Source organism: Coenobita brevimanus, chromosome 5 (genome assembly GCF_032717465.1).
Source record: "Coenobita brevimanus isolate Jiangsu-jjx chromosome 5, ASM3271746v2, whole genome shotgun sequence".
Classification (NCBI taxonomy): domain Eukaryota; kingdom Metazoa; phylum Arthropoda; class Malacostraca; order Decapoda; family Coenobitidae; genus Coenobita; species Coenobita brevimanus.
In genome coordinates, this window is record NC_136958.1 from 7,164,750 (window position 1) to 7,186,450 (window position 21,701).

General features: G+C 42.2%; 1 protein-coding gene across 1 annotated transcript in view; it reads left to right on the top strand.

Annotated features, from left to right (window-relative positions):
- The first annotated feature begins 418 nt into the window (after positions 1-418).
- The window catches only part of Mettl4 (Methyltransferase like 4), a 48,878-nt gene continuing 27,595 nt past the window's right edge, over positions 419-21,701 (top strand). Inside the window, exon 1 of the mRNA XM_080270417.1 lies at positions 419-679. The gene's annotated coding sequence lies outside the window, so the exon portion shown is untranslated. The remainder of the gene's footprint in view (positions 680-21,701) is intronic.

A 21,701-nucleotide genomic window follows, 5' to 3' on the forward strand; every position in this document is an offset into this window, starting at 1 on the left:
GGTACGCGAGGACTATAGGGTGCAGTAGGTCAGGTGTGGGTGGGGAGGGGGAAAGAAGGGAGGAGAGTTAACGCAAGAAACCACACCATACCCTCACCACTACCACTACCACAACCAACAACATGAGAGCCAGCAGCACACACACCAGTAGAGACCATTATTGAATGAGTGTGTGTGTTGTAAATAGGTGGGGGTGGGGGTATTGGGGTGGATGGGGGAAGGGGAAGGAGGCGTGTCTGAAGGGGCGGGGCCGAACTTGCTCTCAGCCAATGGGCGCGCGCTAGTCTGCGGTGCCGCTCGCTCCACCAATCCCGGCCTGCCTCGCCCCACACACACAATTTGACGGAATTCACAAGTGACGTTCCTGTATGTTGAACGTGGAGCTGTACACTCCTCCCCCACTAGTGTTCCTCAGGGCTCCGTGTGCACCGCAAGTGGGGAAGAAGGCTAAGCTGGGGAGATAAGGTCCCGGAGAAACACGTGGGGAGGACGCCAAGGTGCCAGCGCTCTCAACCCTCCTCCCCACAACCGCCCGTCGCCCCAGCCCGCCCCTCGGGCCTTACACTCCCTAACTAGTGCCTGTTTAGTGTAATGAACGTTGTACTGACAATTGGTGCCGTGTCGCGTTCGTCTGTTCAAGGATAACAACGTTTGTCCACCTGCTCTCAAAGAATCGATGGTAAGTCATTCGACGTCACTCCGAACCCGCCCATTTGACTCAAAAACACTCGCCACTCTCCAAACTCTTCACAAAACTATGATATTTATCCTTAATATATGTTTACCTGTATTTGTTAACCTTTTCCATTTCACTTCCGAATTTATTCATGATATGCTGGACCCGAAACACACTTAAAACATTAATTCATTGTGAGTGCATATTAACGGCGGTAATTCTCTTGTAAACACTGGCCCAGCTGATTCACCTTCACCTGGGAACATGAACACTTTAGGCGTCGTGTAAAGTCTTATTCCGAACTCACCAGTCACTTTGCACACCATACCGATAACACCGTCCTCATCTACACCCAGAAAATGATAATTGGGGTCGTGTGGGGGTATTAGGCGATGAGGGAATGAAAATTTGCGGTCCCCCCTGCCTGCCAGCCACAACAAACACAGGTCCGCGACGCACAACACACGGGCCTCGACCCACGTCCCCCCGACATTTCTCCTTACACCCCAACAGTCCCCCACCACGGCACGTCACACCCGTCACTCCCACACTTTTTCTATGCACGAGATGGTTAGACGTTTGTTGGTACCTTGGTCATGGGTGAAAGTCGTGTTTTCCCTCATATTTTTATCAGTAAAATAATAATCAAGAGACACTCACCCATCCTCTAACGTTCCAGGGTGCTACGGGGTCGCCCTCGGCTGCGCACGGGCTCCCCCGCCAACACGTTGCCAGAATTTCCTTTTTCATCCGTCTCTCGCCGTGGTTATCCTTCGTCTTAAACCGGTGTCCTGCTAGCTATTCTCTGTGACAGTCTCCGTAAGGCTGCAGTCACGGGGTCAGTGCAGGGGGAAAGGTCACAAGTTGGCGTGGAGGTAGTGTTGGCGGGCAAAACCTTCCCCCCAGCTACGTTATCATACCACTTCGTTGTTCTCATTCAATCCATGACGTCACGCACTAGCCCCGCCCCCAACAAGTATCGTAGTGCGTCAAGTTCCCTCCCTCTCCTTCATACACATTCGTTTCGCCTTCACTCATTGACTCACTTCTGCATGCTATCGAAGCCAGGGGAATGGCAATGTGAATACTTCCCGGATGGTAAAATTTTGGTCAATTTTATGTATCGCATTTTGATGACGTCATCAACAAACATCGGTCTGTGTGCCAAACGAGAGGAAATCGTACAGCAAGATACATAATCTGTCAGCAAGGCTGTTAAAAAAGACACTGTAACAAATTACTGTAAGGATTTGTAAAGAAATGTGCAAAGATAATAGTCTCGTGCCAATTACTCCTTGTCTTGCCCAAGTGGAGATGAAATAATCACACGTCAGGCACTGGGGTACAGGGAACATGAAGCTGTGAATTTCTGAAGTCAATAGCATGAATAATGCAGTTAAAAGCCCTGCTGGGGATGTAATTTCAGGAGCCATGTTACTCGAAAGCTGTATGGGAGCAGAATGAGGGCCCTAGCATAGAGGATCTAGAAAATTGCAAGTAGAAATGCTAGCTCTCCAAATATCATTTCCTGACAAGAGGCAAAACTGACCAATGAGGAGCCTCGGTAGGCGGGGCTAAGTAATGACGTCAGATCGCCAGCGCGCATGCCCATAGTGGAGCTAGGAGAAATGGTAAGGTTGAAATCCATCATTTTACAATAATTTTTTAAGGGATGGTCGGGTACACATTGACCAAGGGAGCAGGGTTCGGAGACTGGGTAGTTCAATAGAAATCATATAGCCTACTATGCAATTGCAATATTTGGCTGGTATCGTACGAGAAGAATGTGTTCGCCAGCAACTCCCGTCCCTTACTACCAACCCTCAACCCCACCCACAAATCGTGAAAAACAGCTGACGTGAGTTCTCCCTAGGCGTAATCTTCCTTCAGAAACACGTTCTCTTCAAATTTTCTCAAAGGGAAGTGCCATACACAAATATAAAGCAAAACAAGAAAAATTTGTCACAGTCTGCGTTAAGAATGTCATGCATTCAGTAATGTGTTGTGCATGTGTGGGCGATCTAATGAACGTCGTATCTCAGTTTATACCTAGGCCAAGGCGGTGAAGGAGGGCAGTTCACTGTGCCCTCTTGTCCTCATCAGTTAGCTAACAGGCATGGCTTAAGGCTTAATTATTCAGTCAATTTTCTAACACTTGTAACATGTAAGCCCCCCCAGAGTAGTAGCAATGCGTTAAGTTATTGCACTGGAAAAATTATTGGCATTAGTTATAACTAAAGCATAAAATGTCTAGTTGGCCTATGTAGATTATTCACATCTACGAAATCGTGTACCGTACAGATCCGGCTAGCGCTTAAAAACGAGTGTATAGTAATAAAATCAGAGGACGGTTTATCTAATTGGTCGGAAAAGAGGATAAAATAAATGTAAAAAAAAATAATAATTATATTATTGATTTGTGGTTATCAGATTTTAATGACACCAAAATCATGACCATTAGGCTAAATGTTAAGCATGTACAATTATTTTTTTTTTTAAGTTAAAAGCTTTTATATAATTATATCATGGCTTAATGTCTGCATAAAATAAATACTTGGCAATAACTCTTGTACAAAACCAGAAGTTGGGTGAAACAGTATGTATACTGTATGCAGACCTGTAGTCTACATATTGTTCACACATAACAGGTTAGGCTGAAACAAGTAGCATACCGGTAGTTCCTTCTAAGAGGTGACAGTTTGGGTAGACCTACAGTAATTGAGCAGTACCTTGATGTGCCAAGTGTATGTGTATTTCCTGCTTGCCTTTCCTCTTGTTTACAACGTCCAAACTTTATTTTAGCTTAATGTATAGGCAATGTTAGTATTTCGGTACGAGGTGTTGTGGGTGATTATAAACATAAATACGGCAGACGAGATCAAAACAAATACGGGAGAAGAGATCAAAACAGATAAATACGGCAGACGAGATCAAAACATAAATACTGCACGGCAGACGAGATCATAGATACAGCAGACGAGATAAAAGATAAATACGGCAGACGTGAGATCAAACTAATACGGCAGACGAGAAACATAACATAAATTCGGCAGATATGAGATAAAACATAAATACGGTAGGTAAGACATCAAACATAAATACGGCAGACATATTACACTTTAATATATTTCCAGTTGACCAAACTCGGAATCACTAAGGATTAGTCATCACACTATATTTTTTGTATATCTCACCACAGGACCTCCACGTGGGTGTAGTTTGATGCCAATTGCACTATAGGCCCTCCTGTATTTAAAAAAAAAAAAAAAAAAAAAAATCTGTTCATTGGCATACAGGTACATCAACGGGCTGCTGTCATTGCGTTCCATCCAGTGAAAGTTGTTATGAGTGCTGAGTGTACACGAAGTGGGTAGCAATAGCTTCATCTCGGCAGTATTCTTGTCATTGTTCTCATGCTGCCTCACTGTATCACTCCACTTTCACTTGCTAACCTTGCCTACCACATCATTCAGTGCATTACTTTAGTGCTGCTTGGTCAATCAAGTGTAGAGCTTTGCCTCATCATTCATGAAATTCACTACATTTATCTCGTCACCTTTATCAGTGTTAGCCTACTTTATTCATCACCACTCCATGAACCTTTGAATCCTGTGGCTTATTTTTGCACTTAGTTCTTGTTATCTTAAACGATTTTTTCAGACTACGATAGATTTTTCGAACTGAATTTGTATATAGTTCTCAATTACACCTTTTTTTTACTTGAGAACCTTCCTGAGTTTAATATACAGTAATTATATGGTATTAAATGTCATCTTAGGGAAGGTGTTAATTCCTTTTACCTGAACACCTGGAGTCTGACCTGATGACACAAACTTGTTTTTACCTGCCTCCCGAAGACCAGGTGTAGAGGAGCGGCGCGTACACTTTTTTTTCCTCTCCTAAAAGTATTATCGTGTGAATGGCTAATGAAGTCATCGAATTAAGTTTCGTAGGGAATAACACAAATATTGTCTTTTTATATCAACCCATGTGTGGATTTTTTTTTTTTTTTTTTTTTTTTTTTTTAATCTGGGTTTCTGGAAGATTGACTGGATGCACAATTATGTGCGTCCAATGCCAGGTATATGAAAGCATGTTTCTGGTTTGTGTTTGTCTCGTGAATGTACAATATTTTCACAGTATATCGTGGGAAAACTAGTACTGATATATGGAAAAAAAAAAATATGACAAGGAATAGAAGAACACACATATAACCTAACTGCCTCGGTGTGTATGTTATATTCCTTTCAGTTTCATTATTTTCCTACGTAGCGACAGTTCGCAGTCTTTGGCAGTGGAAACCTAAGCCTGAATGCCAAGTGGTGCAGACTGGCTAAGGGAAACCTTTTAGAAATTAATGAATAAAATGATTACAAAAAAATGATGACACACATAAAACACTAGCTTAAGCCTAAATGTGCAGACATATCATACTTAATTTCAGAATTTTCAGACATGATAATTAGCAGTCATTTATAGGTGTAGACGGGGTGGCGCCTCACATGGGAGAGCAGAGAGGCCACTGTGAAGGGTGTGCGTGGGTTAGTGAACGTCTTTGACACATTTATATCACTTCTCGCTGTGTAACTCTTTGAACTCCTGCCATATGAAACATATAAATCTTTGTGTGTGTGTGTGTGTGTGTGTGTGTGTGTGTGTGTGTGTGTGTGTGTGTGTGTGTGTGTGTGTAAAATTTTTCTCGTGCCATGCTCTCAATTACCTGGCATGATGTAGGCATAAGGTAGCGCGTAAAATGTTCAGTCAGCAGTTGTGTAGTCTGTGCCACTGAACACGTTACATTTAACCTATTTATAGTCTATAGTCTGTATTCATGTTTTCCTTCAGGGTGAAATTTTGTCACAAATCAAAACTAAACTACTACCATAGACAGGCAAGATCCACACACACACACACACACACACACACACACACACACACACACACACACACACACACACACACACACACTACTGCGTCACCACCTTCAGGGATTACTGACATACAACACCTGCATTTTTGTCAGCACCAAATTTCACTTTCTCTTTTTATCACGATGCTTGGGACAGTGTCAGCAGTTTTATTATCTTGAACTCAGATGGCTGGGCTACATGTCTACATAGACCACATACATTTTAATGGTGTGTGTGTGTGTGTGTGTGTGTGTGTGTGTGTGTGTGTTTTACAGTATCCTCTTGGTGAAGTCCTGACCTACTCCAGCCACTGCTTAGGCCAGTTTTGATACTGCAGTAGCTGTGTAATGCTTCAAGATACACATTTTCATAGTTACGTTACGTTACGTGTTACAAGTTAGAAATATCTCTTGTAGAACTAGTAGGCTACCGTAAATCATGGTCACATTTTCGATTCATTTAGAAGTTGTAACTTGACACATTTTTTTTCAGGCTGAGAATGTTTTGTTACAACACAGGGAATTACACCCCTTGGCAATGTGAAACCCTTAACATTTGATCCTAGTATTCTATGAGTAGGTTACAGGCTGCGTTATTGTACAGTGTCTCATATTTGTTAATGGTTATATATTTTTTCCTCTGTTGGCCTTTATGAAGATCCTGTTATATACTGATGGTTTATGAGTAATGGCAGTTTTCATTGGACAGAGTTATTACAGCAATTCCCTCAGGTGACATTATGCCTCCTATATTAAATTAAGTTTTCAGGTGTCATGCTCTATTATACACTTGATTTACACTTGTTGACTGCTAAATAAATTAACTGATATACAGCTTAATCTATTTTACGGACATACTGACCTTTAGATGTGATGTCATGTCCTTTAGGAAGTGTTTCCTACTTTCTCTTGAAGATATAGTAGTGTTTTATTATTGATGACGTTCTTTATTATTTTATGTAAGGAGGAAGGAACCAGAGGCTAGAAACCAGCAAAACTCTTCCCTCCAAGAAAAAATAAAACTGACACCACAACACTTACTTTACAGAACTGATGACACTGCATGGTTTCCTATAATAATTATCTTAAGACAAATTATTTACTGGTATTACACAGCATTCATTATATTCACCTTGTCTTATTCAATTACCATAGTATATTTGCCCACATGATTATTATATCGTGATTACTTTGAAGATTTACATTACTACTTAACTGGAATACTTTTACATCAAGATATTACAGATTATGTTGTGTGTTTAAAGCCAACTCCAAGGCCTACCTTTTTTTTTTTTTTCAAGGAAGAAGGAACCAAAGGCCAGAAGCTCTCTCGCGCACACACACACACACACACACACACACACACACACACACACACACACACACACACACACACACACACACATTTTATTTGTATTATACCTCGTTCACCTCAAGGCTTAGGCTACATTACCGTATTTATTTACGGTATTTTCACCGTACCCACAAAATTACAGTATTACTTGAGCTTGAACAATTTATATCTCATCCACCTGAACGTCGGGAAGATTTTCGTCCTTTTAGCAGTTTATTTTTTGTTTCTTAGTTGCAGAATGATGGTAGCTTATTACATCACTTCCATAGCACTTCTTCCTGACTAACATCATATTCTGGAGTTTAATTGCCCCTTCTGCAGCGTTTTGTTTTTGCTCATTTGCAGAATAACAGTAGTCTGTTTCACTACTTCATAGCACTTCTTCGTGACTAGCACCATATTCTGAAGCTAATCCCTTGTTACAGCTCAGCATTCATGGAAGAGAGGGAGAGCAATTTCAGACCAAGTTAATGTGGAGAGATTGTGTCTTGTATTAATAAATTCAAGACAGTCCTTTTCCTTAGGAATTACATTACCTTACTGATTAATTACTTGATTACGATGTTAAATTTAAATCACTTCACCTCTAAAACATCTTATTCCCGTTCTTAACGCTATTGTTTTTACTCTTGCCCGGTTTTCGTCCTTTTGCAGTTCGTTTCACACAGATCAGTGGTAGAAAAAGACAATGCTACGGTTCAACACCCATTTCATAGCACATCTTCGTGACTAGCATCATAATCTTGTGTTGATGTATGTTACAACACGGCATGTAAGATGGGGAGATGGTAATTTTAGGTCAAATTAATGTAAAAAAGGTACTGTTACTTCTTTCATTTGTTTGTTGAGAGAGAGAGAGAGAGAGAGAGAGAGAGAGAGACTTTCACTTCAAGAATTACCCCAATTAGTATTTGTTACTTTCACCTCAAGCATTGGGTAAGTGATTAATAAGATTACCAAGTTAATATTACTTTATCTCTACCATTAAATCTAATCAGTACAGTTTTATTAGTCATCTCAAGAAATAAATAAGGGCGGTATTTCATTAATTTGTTCTTCAGTAATGTATTCTCCAGACAATTTTATTCAGCTTTAGAGATATTATGAAGGGTTAAGTGAGGACTGTATCAAACCTCTCAGTTTGGATTTATTCTCTTTATTTACTCCTTTATTCTTGGAAGAGACAATTATTCCTGATTTCTGGCCTTTATTTCCTTCCTCCTTACATAAACTAAAAAATATTGTCTAGAGATTTTAAGAATAAAATTTAAAACACGTAATGGGATTGAAGGGGTTACTCCATGACAGTGCTTGTTTGTTTTACTTTAACCTCTTCAGAACGAGGACTCAGTTCTTGATTTTCGAACGATTTTATTCATTCAGGATTTTTTCCTTCAAACTAGAGGGGGTATAACTTTTAGCCTATATCACATTCCTCATTATCACTACGCAACGATTATACTGTATATATTTAATCATTATTTTACTTCATCCTCCTGTCACTACCCTAAGAGAGAGAGAGAGAGAGAAAGAGAGAGAGGCAGGCAGAAAGGATGCACGGAGTATAATGGAAAAGAGGAAGAAGGAATGGGGAGGGGAAGGGGAGGGGGAGAGGAGCAGGAGGGAAAGGAAGGGATGGAAAGGGAAAGGAAGGGGGGAGAGGGAGAGGAAAGTAACCAATCTGACCAACTTTACCTGTAACCTGAATCTTTGGGGAGGTGGAGGCAAAGGGTGGAGGGAAGGGTGGGGGTGGGGGGAAAGTGAGGGAGTGGAGGGGAGGGAAGAGGTGGAGGAAGGGGGAGAGAGAGGGGATGAGGGTAGTGGGAAGAGGCAGGGGTAGGAGTAGGGAGAGAGAGGGAAGGGGTGGAGGGTAGGGGGAGGGAAGAGGTATAGCGGAGAGAAGGGGCAGGTGAGAAAGGTTTCCACTACTTGGCTTCCTCCTTCCTACCTCCCCCCTTTTTTTTTTTTTTTTTTTTTTGCCGGTCCGATCAGTAGACCAGGTTTGTTTCCCCCGTGTCCGTGTTCGGTAAATCTACCATCATGAATTTCTTTGGTAAATATTGGAGTTTATGAAACAGAACTGATTGCTTTATTGACCTCTGATGAGTCTGTAGTCAATAATCTCAAAGCCTGTATTCTCGTCGCTCCCTAGCACCTCTTCCTTAGCGACTTATGATGGCCACGGCCGGTTAATACAATATTGTACGTTGTTTATGATGTGTATAGTGACGTTAGAATGAGAAGTACCAAGTAACACAAGAGGATAGGAAGATGTAATAAGCAAAATAAATCGCTTAGGAAGAGGCGTTAGGGAACTTCCTTAAACGACGAAAATACGGGATCCTTCGTCTCCCATCCGTCATCCCTATACCGATATTTTTCCAAACTTCCAGTTACGCCATCACGTGGTGGCACTGATATAACCGCGCGGCTCCACTGCCTGGTTATACAAACGTCTCAGCTACTTCCCTTTTCCCGAGGAGGGAGAGAGAGAGAGAGAGAGAGAGAGAGAGAGAGAGAGAGAGGCGGGGGGCAGGAGAAAGGAATGGATGGAGTATAATGGAAGAGAGAAACAGGTAGGCAGGGGGAGGGGTGGATGGAGTATGAGAGAGAGAATACACAAGGGCAGTTTTAACCTGCAGTCCACAGTGTTCACATTTCAGATGAACCTGGGGCCACAAAAACAACAATCAGCATCTCAAGGGGGACACGATTCAAAGGAGAAAGAAAATCCGGATATATTCTTGGCTTTCTTGTGGCGTAGGAAGAGGAAAGGCTGCCTGCAACACAAGTGCTGAGCGGTAGAGTTTGCCTTAATATGCAGATTGAGGGGAGGTGGTTGTCGTTCTTTCATCTTAACCTGGATCTGAGTTTCGTCCTTTTGCGACTTATTTCACACAGATCAGTGGCAGAAAAAGGACAGTGCTGCGGCTGTATGTCCACTCCACAGCATTTCTTCGTGACCAGCATTAGTAGTGGTGGTGGTGGTGGTGGTCGTGGTGGTAGTGGTAGACGTAGTGGTAACAGAAGCAGTCGTAGTAGTAGTAGTAAGAGTAACTGTAGTAGCAATAGTAACAGTAACAGTGGAAGTAGCAGTGGTGATGGTGGTATTTCCAACCACAGGCTCAGCTGAACGGTAAACCAGTGGACCACAGGCCAAAGTTACTCTTCTACGGCCCACCATCCTCCTGTTGTGGGATAGGGAGGGGACTGAGACGTATGTACAATAGGGCGGCTCCATCGCCCGGTCATATCAGCGTCACCACCTGAAGGCGTCCCTCTGCAGCACCCTAGGATACAATAGTACTTTCTTTGTGTGCTCTCCTCCCTGTCTGTTCGTTCCTTCCTTCCCTTTCTCCTTGTACTCGGACCCTCCTTTGTTCCTCACATTTATAATTAATATCGTCGTTTTCCGCTCCCTCTTCTCGTTTCTTTCATTTCTCTTTGTACTTGCGTCTGTTCTTCCATTTTACTACTTCCTTTTCAACTTCCTTTCTTTTCCTTCGTCTTTGTAGTCGCCTCTGTTACCTGCCTTTTGTTTCATTTTCTTTATTATCCTCACCTTCGTATTCTTTATTGCTTTATTATTTAGGATCTGTTTTCTGTCAGTTATACCTTCCCCCTTTCCATAACCCATTCCTTCGCTTCCCCTTCTCTCCTTTATTCCTTCCTCCCTTCACTCCTCCTTTCTTTTCTCCCTCCTTCTCCTTTTCTCCTTTCATTCCTTTCCTTGCCTTCATTTTTTACTTTTTTCCTCTTTCTCTCCGTTACTTTCCTTCTCCTCTTTTTTACCGTCTGATATATTTCTCCCCCCCCCTCTCTCTCTCTCTCTCTCTCTCTCTCTCTCTCTCTCTCTCCTTTAGAATTAGTTGTTGACTCTTCAGGAATGCAGTGACCTAATCCACGACCTTCTCTCTCTCCCCCTCCACCCCTCCCCTCTTGATCTTTCCCCTCGTCCAACTCTCTCTCTCTCTCTCTCTCTCTCTCTCTCTCTCTCTCTCTCTCTCTCTCTCTCTCTCTCTCTCCGTCTCATTGCCTTCCACAGAAAATGCTTACCAAACAGAATAGGAAAAATTCTCTCTCTCTCTCTCTCTCTCTCTCTCTCTCTCTCTCTCTCTGTCACTGCCTTCTAGAGAGAATGCTGACACAAACAGAATAGGGGAAAGTGATAAACCGTACTTACACTGACTATACAGGCCAAGTTTAGGTGGTCTGGCCTTTATATTAACATGGTACCTTATCCTTTAATTACAGAGGAGTAAGAATGGGACAGTAAAAATAACCATCAGTACAGGAAAATCGGGAGAAGCAACTATTACAGGACCGAGAAGTGTGACTGGAAATTTATGGGAACAGTAGTAAGCAGGGATGGAAAAGAGGTCAATGAGAAAGGAGTTTGTGAGCTGGGGGGAGGGCAGCGAAATGGCAGGGGACAGGACGACATGGAGGCGATTTGTTTGTGGCCACTTCTTACGGGATTAACAGATTGACTGATAAATAGTATGCAGTATTAAAGATGAAGATTTACTGATCATAAGATAAATATAGCACCAATACAGTTGTAATGTAGTGTGTTTTTAACTTTTACCTGGTACTTTATTTTTATAAGTTTCGTCTTCCGAAATAATTGGGTAAACGAATATTTTGAATTTTGTGTGTGTGTGTGTGTGTGTGTGTGTGTGTGTGTGTGTGTGTGTGTGTGTGTGTGTGTGATGGAGCGTTCAATCACCTGTTACACTGGAGAAGAAATACTGTGGCATCTGGGTCTGTATTCTCGTTGGTTAAGGACGCTCCCTATCGCCTTTTCCCAAGTGACTTAATATGCTTGTTACACTGCCGTCCTCCGTGTTACGTAAATCATTCTAATATCGCCATACTCTGCGTAGGTGACGTGGAAAAGGATGTTAACGCCGTATCCAAAAATAAATCGGCTTGGAAGAGGTGTTAGAGAGCATCCTTAACCCACGAGAATTTTCTTTCGTTATACCACATAGGACGAAGGCGCTCGTTAGTTTTTCTTTTCACCTCTAGACAGTTTTCTTGAGTTTACGATATACTGTACACTTGAAGAGGTTTGATAGGTTACAGCATCTACTTGGAAGGAAAAAAAAGGTCTTGATGATGGTAATAATAAAATGTAATAATAATAATAATAATAATATAATAACGTAACCAGTTAGGTTCATAATACTGTAGTCATTTACATGTTCAATACACTACTACCACCAATAAAACCTACTACTATATTAGTCACCACTCAGATATGACACCAAAATACTGCCACCATTTAATCTACCCCTATAAGACTACCACTCAAATCTACCACTGTATTAATGACACCAATCAAATCTACCCCTATAATACTGTCACCGTAATACATCTACCATTATACTGTGATACCTGACACCGATAAAATCTTCTACCATAACACTGATGTCACTCAAATCTACCACTATAATATTGCCACCACTCCAGTCTACCATAACAGTACTACCACTGCTCAAATCTACCACTATAATTCTACTACCACTCAAATCTGCCACTGTGATTTAAGTTGTCGGAGAGAGGGAGGGGGAGAATGGAGGTTGATGTTACTACCACTTGCTGTTTATAAACTTAATGGAGAGAGAGAGAGAGAGAGAGAGAGAGAGAGAGAGAGAAAGAGAGAGAGAGAGAGGTTTCTGTTTATCAGGGTCTGGAGAAACAGCTGATAAGATAAAGAAAAAAAAACATTCTCTGTTCCCCTCTCCATTTTTGCAGCTTCCCTCTTTGTCTGATTCCCTTCTTGCGTAGGGGACGATAAGGAGACGAGGGAGAAGAAAGCAGATTAAAATGTGACGCAAGTATCAGGGGAATAAGGGAGACAGGAGGATGAAAGTATAAGGGAGAGAGGATGAAGGAAGTATGAGGGAGAGAGGATGAAGGAAGTATGAGGAAGAGAGGATGATGAAAGTATGAGGGAGAGAGGAAATAGAGAGGAAATTATCAAAGTGTGAGGGACACAGTTTTAGAATATAAGGCGGAAATGAAATATGGGAGAGAGGGTGATGAAAGTATAAGGGACAGAGGATGATAAGAGTATAAGGGAGATAGATGAAAATGGAATGGAGGGATAATGATACATGTATAAGGAAATGAAAATATAAGAGGGGATGATGACGATGTAAGGTTTTATAAGGAGAATAAGGTATATGAGAGAGAGAGAGAAAGAGAGAGGTACGAAAAAAGTACGGTAACAAAGAACACAGAGAAGAAAGGACCCATAAAGAAGTAAGAAGAAAGAGAAGATAATTAAGAAGAAAGAGATAATAATGATGAAAGGAGGGATGATAATTAACCCTCTCATCATGGGAATGACTAGTAATTATTCTAAGCACTAGGCTACCAGACGATTTTATTCAGTTGATAGTGAGTCATAGGAGCCAGAGGTAATAGGGAATTAGTACTGTATTCTTATTTCTTATTATCTGCTTATAATAGTGATGTAGTGAAATTAAGATATTATTATTACCGGTATTATTATTATTATTATTTATTATTATTACGGTATTATTATTCTTACTACTACTATACCCCAGCCACTTTCAAGACTTCTAAGCTGAATAGAATCGTGTGAGGTTACCCGAAATAAAACAGTTTTCGTCATGGAACTGAAGGGATTAATTTGTCAGCCTTAACATAATGGGAACAACTCTAGTATTTATTTAGCCATTATCAAACGATCATATTCAGCTAAGAGTGAGTCATAGAAGCCTGAGAGTTGAACGAAGGAACAATGAAAGTAGAAGGAGAACAGGGAAAGTAAAGAGGGACGAAGATAAAATGAGAAAGGGTAAAATAAGGAAGAAAGAAAGGGTAAAATACAGAAGGAAGGACGTCAGAGGCAGAAAGGAAGATATAAAGAAGGAAGAAATGGAGAAATAAAGAAGGAAGAAGGGTTCAAGTGAAGAAGGAAGATAGATGGAGAAAGGGAGAAATAAAGAAGGAAGAAAGGGTAAAATAAATAAATATGAATGGAGAAAGGGTAAAAAAAAGAAGGAAGAAATTAAGAAGGAAAAATGAAGATAAGAAATGGTAAAACAAAGAAAAAATAATGAAGATAAAAGGAGAAAGAGTAAAATAAACGAGATATTGGCACACTTTCAGTCCCAGAGTTCATTCAGGGTGGCCGAGACAAATTTCTCTCTCTCTCTCTCTCTCTCTCTCTCTCTCTCTCTCTCTCTCTCCTTTTCCAAGCTACCTACCTATCGATTTAGCTTTCTCTTTCCCAACTTTCCTCCCTCCTTCCCCCTTCCCCTACTTTAACCTTTAACTTTAGGTGAATTCATTCGTGTGTATGAATAAAATATAAGAAAGAGAGAGAGAGAGAGAGAGAGAGCAATTTGTTATGGCCACAGTCACACACACCAGAGAGGTCTGTCATTATTACACACTAAAGGAGAAGGAGAGAGAGAGAGAGAGAGAGAGAGAGAGAGAGAGAGAGAGAGAGAGAGAGAGAGAGAGAGAGAGAGCAATTTATCACCGAGATCATCCGCAAAACAGGTGTGCGCCAGTCCACGAGTGTGCTGATATAGGCTACACCTGTACACTCCCCTCCTATGATATGCTGGGCACGATTCAACCCTCTCATGCTCTGAACAACTCTAGTATTTCATTCCAGCTAACGCCAGACGACTTTATTGAGCTGAGAGTAAGTCGAGTGATGGAGTTTGAGTGAGGGAGTATGGGCAAGTGTGGAAGGGTGGGATGGAGCTTGAGTGAGGGAGTATGGGCAAGTGTGGAAGGGTGTAATGGAGCTAGGGTGAGGGAGTAGGCCTATGGGCAGGTGTGGACGGGTGTGATGGAGCTTGAGTGAGGGAGTATGGGCAAGTGTGGAAGGGTGTGATGGAGCTTGAGTGAGGGAGTATGGGCAAGTGTGGAAGGGTGGGATGGAGCTTGAGTGAGGGAGTATGGGCAAGTGTGGAAGGGTGGGATGGAGCTTGAGTGAGGGATTATGGGCAAGTGTGGAAGGGTGGGATGGAGCTAGGGTGAGGGAGTAGGCCTATGGGCAGGTGTGGACGGGTGTGTTGGAGTTAGAGTGAGGGAGTATGGGCATGTGTGGACGGGTGTATTGGAGTTAGTGAGGGAGTATGGGCAAGTGTGGACGGGTGTGATGGAGCTAGGGTGAGGGAGTATGGGCAGGTGTGGACGGGTGTGTTGGAGTTAGAGTGAGGGAGTATGGGCTGAGTGCTATCATAAAAATATACTCGGTTAAAATTGGGTAGACAATGTCCTTCCTGGTTGAATGCAAGGGAAGATATACAGGTAGGATACAAAGGAGAACCAAAGAAACCAAACAGGAAGGGATACAGTTTCGAGGAGAGCAAAGCAGGAAGGTTCCTCCCACCCACCAATCCCTCCTGTCGAAGCCGGAGAGGAAAAGTGTGAACTACAGTGCAGAACAGAAAACTCTGTCTTGGAAATCTGTAGGAATAGATGTGTGACATTGTATGAAATCATGTGAACCGGTATGGAAATAGGCATCTCTTGTGCCTTTGGAATACGTTGTTTTAAAATATATTAAAAGAAATCGTGAGTCCCTTGCCTTATACGTGGACATCTGTGTGTGTTAATTAAAGGACGATATATGCGAAGGTGGAAGGTACGGTTGCCTGCAGATGTTGCGTTTCTCTTCTTTCCTCTCATTACCTCATAAAACTGTATTGGTAATCAAAATGTAAAAACTAGTTATTTCAATGTTACTTTCAGGCTACCCACGTACCGTACATTAGAGTGACCAAATGCAACTTTGGCCAGACTAATATGATGTTCTGGACTACAGATGATCAGGGAGGAAGAATTTTTTTCAGGGGGTTGTACAGACAGACACAGGTATTTTCATTTTTTCAGAGGGTTGTACGGACAGACACAAGTATCTTCCCAAAGTTTGACGAATACATAACGGAAAAGTCGAACCATCTGAAACGCGCAGTGGTAGAGATGGGGCTTTCATTGCATTTCATCAGTCGTAAATTTTCTTCGGACGAAACTGGGAAGATAGTTGTTTCTCTGACTGGACATGTAAACTGGGATGGAATTATCCATCTGTTCAGCTTTTCCCACATGGACATTCCCCAAGGACCTTATTTACAAACCTTGTTAAACTTTAGTAGTGGATAACATGGCTTGTTTATACTTATCTTCAAACATACAGCTTCCCAAGACTTCATAGTCAAACCAGAGTGAATCTCAGAGTGAAAACATACAACAGACAAAACTATTTCTTATAACAGTTACTTGCTGTGGTGATATCCTGCAAGCTTTAAATGAAGATCCTTGATAAAAACATACCCCAGAACTCGGAACCTCACACAATGCCCCTTCAACCACAACCTTTTCTACTTCCCTTCCCTCCCTTCCCTTCCCCTCCACCTTCCCTCCAACCCTCCTACCACATCTCATACACGTACAGTCAACGTTAGAATTCCTGTCACCATCTCCTGTTTTTCTCTCCGTGGATGTAAAAAACCACTGTGGGTAATTTACAGCAACCAGCACTCATTACTTTATTTGGCCACATATCTTTGCCATCAGTCTCTGTTGCTGTGGATTAACAGTTGGATTTTTGAAATCCATGGAGATTGACGCAGGAGAGTTGACAATTTATGATGCGGGACTGTACAGTACACTTGCGGTGAATATTTCATTTACAAGTCTGTGGTTCCCAGATCTAGTCCATTCCAAATATGAATTACACTCGGCCACAGCTCGCACCCTTCCATACCTGCCCATACTCTCTCATTCTAATTCCATCACACCCTTCCACACCTGCCCATACTCCCTCCAACTCCATCACACCCTTCCACACCTGGCCATACTTCCTCACTCAAACTCCATCACACCCTTCCACACTTGCCCGTACTCCCTCACTCTAACTCCATCACCTATAACTATCACTCAGATTTGGAATGGACTTCAGTTACAGTTGATGGATTTATAGAGTGAGGTAGTACGGACTCATTTTTAGCTGAATATAATTATCTAAGCCCTAAGGTCACCTGGAATGGAATACTGGGCAACCCCAGAGCCAACTAGAAGGGGTTAATGGTACCTATTAACAATACAGCAACTATGATTACCTCTGCAGAATAAAGTCGTCTGTCTCGACCATGGAAAAGCTAATATGGTAATTTTTTTTATATACTTTTTTCGAGACGGTGTAATGGCAAAGAAGGGAAGTATTGCGCTGTACAGTATGCCCTAAACACGCCGATTATAGACATGGTATCTGATAACGTAAGCGATAAGCTGAAAATAGCCATCAAGGTCCTGCGGGAGTCTGTAAAAGTGGTGGCGCCGAAGAGTAACCAACGGTACGAACCACAACAATGTCTATATTTTGTGGATAAGACATGCGGGAAACTGCAGTACATACGGGATTCCCCCTACCCCCTTTTTAATCATTACTGATTGTAGATGCCGGTTACGTTATTGATCGGTGAGAATTTTATTAACCCCTTCACCGCGATGACATAGTTCTTGTAATATGTTTGCGGTTTGTCTTTCATGCATCTTATAAGACAGAACTGTAGGGATTAGACATATTAGACACAGGCGTTAATCACCCCCCCTCGCCATTTCACTACTAAACATCCTTTCTAAATGAAGATGAAAGGGAAGCATAAACCAAAATGGATGTCAGAGCTGAGAAGGGGTTATGGAAGAGTTACCGATGTAAGGCTATGGAGGACAACGCTTCAGAACATTTAGTACAACCCCGCGTGCGCACGAACACACACACACACACACACACACACACACACACACACACACACACACACACACACACACACACACACACACACACACACACACACACACACACACACACACACACACACACACACACACACACACACACACACACACACACACGAAACAAACTGCACAAAAAACGCACAAGTGTACAGGCTACGGTACTTTAACAATCAAAATCATCGTAATCCTCTTTCCTTCTCAAACATGGGGGTCAAGTTGGATCCAGAAATAAGAAAAAGAAAGTAACAGAATGGAAGAACTGTAATAATAATAATAATAATAGTAATAATAATAATAATCGAATAATAATAATAATAATAATAATAATAATCGAATAATAATAATATGAAAAAGAATAAGAATAAACATCATCACTAAGAGGATTGTCGATAAACACAAAAATCCATGAAGAGAAAAGAATCTCCAATATACTACTAATATGATTAATTATGACTGGATTGGTCTTTCAGTTGATCCACTTCCCTCCCTCTCTGATCTTATTAGGTCATCAGAATACAGTATCTTGGTAGCTTTTCTTACCTTCATCTTCTCTCATCCTCCTCCCTCTTCTTTTTTTTATATATTTTTCTTTCTCCCTCTCCTCTTTCCTCTTCCTCTTCTTTGTTCACTCTACCATCTTCCTCCTCACATTCCTCTTCTCCAGTCCTTCTCTTTCCCCTCGTTCCTCATCGTCCTCTTCTCTATTCATTCTCCCATTTTCCTCCTCCCTCTTCTTTTTGTTTCCTTCCCTCTCCCTCCTGTCTTTCTTCCTCTTCCTCTCTTCCTTCTTCCATCCTCTTCCTTCTTCCATCCTCTTCCTCTTCCATCCTCTTCCTCTTCCATCTTTATTCTTTATTTCCTTTCCCTCCCCTCTTTATACTCTTCTTCCTCGTTTTTATTCCCTCACTCATCTTCCGTCCTTCATTTTGTGACATTTTTCTTTCTTCTCATTATTTATCTTTATCCCTTCTCATATTATTGCTCTCTCTCTCTCTCTCTCTCTCTCTCTCTCTCTCTCTCTCTCTCTCTCTCTCGTTCCCTTTCCCTATCCCTCTTTATCCTATCCTTTCTCGTTCATACCTTTCACTATCCTTTTTCCCTTCTCTATGCACTCGTTATTTTCCTTCTCCTCTTTCCTCTTACCTCCTCTTTCCCCTCTCTTCTCCTCAACCCCCCCCCTCTCTCTCTCTCTCTCTCTCTCTCTTTCTCTCTCTATTTCCCATCTCTTTTCCTCTTCCTCTTCACTTTACTTACTCCCTTATCATCTTTATACCCCCTCACCGTCTTCCTTTTTGATCTCACTTCTTCCTCTTCATGTACTCTTTAATCCTCTTCCCTTCCCCTCTCATCTTCTCCCATCCTCTCTCATCCTCTTCCTCTTCTCTTCCTCTCTCTTTTTCTTCCTCCTCTTACCACGTTTTCCTCTTGCTCTCCCCCTCTCTTAATCCCCTCTCTCGCCCCCTTTCTTTCTCCCCTTTCCTTTTTATCACCAGTAAGTTTATAAACAGTAATACCAATAGCAGTCTCTCTCTCTCTCTCTCTCTCTCTCTCTCTATGTACGGCTCCTCCTCTACCCATTTTTTCTCTCCCTCCCTCCCTCTCCCTACCCTCCGCCGCTCTTTATCTCATTACCGCCCCTAATATCCTATCCCAGCCACATCTCTCTCCCTTCCTCCCTCCTTTCCTTTCCTTCCCTTCCTTCCTTTCTTCCTTCACTTCTTTCTCTTCTCCCCCTCCATTCCCGTTTCCTTTCCTTCTCCCTTCACGTCATAATAATATGCTACGGTACCCATATCATCTTTCCCTCCTTCCTTCACTTCCATTTTTTCTTTCATTCCAGTTTCCTTCACTTCCTTCCTTCCTTCGTCCTTCGCTTCTTTACAGCATCCTGTCCTAGCCTAACCTCCCTTCCTCCCTTTTTCCTTCCATCCCTACTCTCTTCCTGTTTTTTTCTTGTCTTCCCTAATTCCCGTTTATTTCCCTTCTTCCTCTCTTCCTTCTCCCCTGTCTTTATAATATTCTACTCCAGTCATACTTCTCTCTCCTCCTCCTCCTCCTTTCCATTCCAGCCTACTTTTCCTCCCTTTTTTCCCTTTGCTTTCTCCCTTCCCTCACTTTTTTCCTCCCGGTTACCGTAACTTTTATTGATGTTCTTACTTTCCTGTGAAGTTTCCAAGACATTCACAAATGCATGGCTGTTCTTCCCACTTTTCCTGCCGGCATCGGGTTGGGGACTGGTGGCTGAGGGATTCTACCACTTAATTATCTGTAGGACGAATGGGTGGCGTGGTTGGTTTGGTAACAGCCTTATATTCCAAGGACGCTCTGGAGTGGGTTGGAGCCCCACCGACTGCCGCTGTATTTGTGAAGTGGGCGTCCGCAACATGCAAGTAACCAAACCTACGCCATACCATTGTCCACTACCACTATCTTTCGTTCAACATTTAAATAACATATCCACATTATACCACTAGCAACTACCACTATCCCCTGTTCCATAATTTGCAGTGAAATAACCGCGCGATGCCACTGTCTACTACCACTATCTTTTGTTCCACAGTTTGTAGTCAAATAACCACACCATACCACCACCGTATAAACATCCCCAAAACACTCTGCTACCTACTGCCTCTGTCTGTGCCGTGTATCTACCCTACCCCAGCCCTGACAACCAACAGTAATACCAACATCTCCTACCATTCTTATATAATCAAACCTACACCTTACTCGTACTACTCTCTACTACCACTATGTATCACTGTCTGTCTTGTATCTATCCTTTCACCATCTGTGCCGTGTATTTATCCTTTCACCGTCCGTGCCCTGTATCTGTCCTTTCACCGTCCGTGCCCTGTATCTGTCCTTTCACCGTCTGTGCCTTGTATCTATCCTTTCACCGTCTGTGCCTTGTATCTATCCTTTCACCGTCTGTGCCTTGTATCTATCCTTTCACCGTCTGTGCCTTGTATCTATCCTCTCACCGTCTGTGCCCTGTATCTATCCTTTCACCGTCTGTGCCTTGTATCTATCCTTTCACCATCTGTGCCTTGTATCTATCCTCTCACCGTGTGTGCCTTGTATCTATCCTTCCACCGTATGTGCCTTTTATGTATCCTTTCACCGTCACTTGTATCTATCCTTCCCCCATCCTAACCCGCGACAACTTAACCCTTTGCCTATCCTGAGACTAACAGAAAAATCACATTAGTTACAGCTTGTTTACGTATCAAATGGTTTCGAAGGGAAAATGAGATGTTGATGTTTGCTTTCCTTTGTATTTTCTAAGTCTCTCTCTCTCTCTCTCTCTCTCTCTCTCTCTCTCTCTCTCTCTCTCTCTCTCTCTCTCTCTCTCTCTCTCTCTCTCTCTCTCTCTCTCACTTCGTCTCTGGCTCATATTCTTTACTGCCTTTATATCATATCCCTTTATCTTCAATCTTCCTTCCCCTCTTTAATGTTCACACACACACACACACACACACACACACACACACACACACACACACACACACACACACACACACACACACACACACACACACACACACACACACACACACACACACACACACACACACACACACACACACACACACACACACCTGAAAACTGACGTACACTTGCATGCATACATACATACATTCATATATTCGAGGCGCATGTGAACTCTTACGTCGTAAATATTCACACACACACACACACACACACACACACACACACACACACACACACACACACACACACACACACACACACACACGGCCTTTTTAAGTATGAACCCGTGCGTGCTTCTTCATGTGCGTTTAAAATTACAGCCATGTACGGGAGCGTGTGTGTGAATCATGCATGCCCGTGTAGGTAGGTGGGGCTTTATGTGTTATTTATATGTGTACTGAGAACTGTATGTAAGTTGGTTTATGTATGTATGTGTATGTTTTATGCGTCTGTCATATCATCTTCTGTGAGTA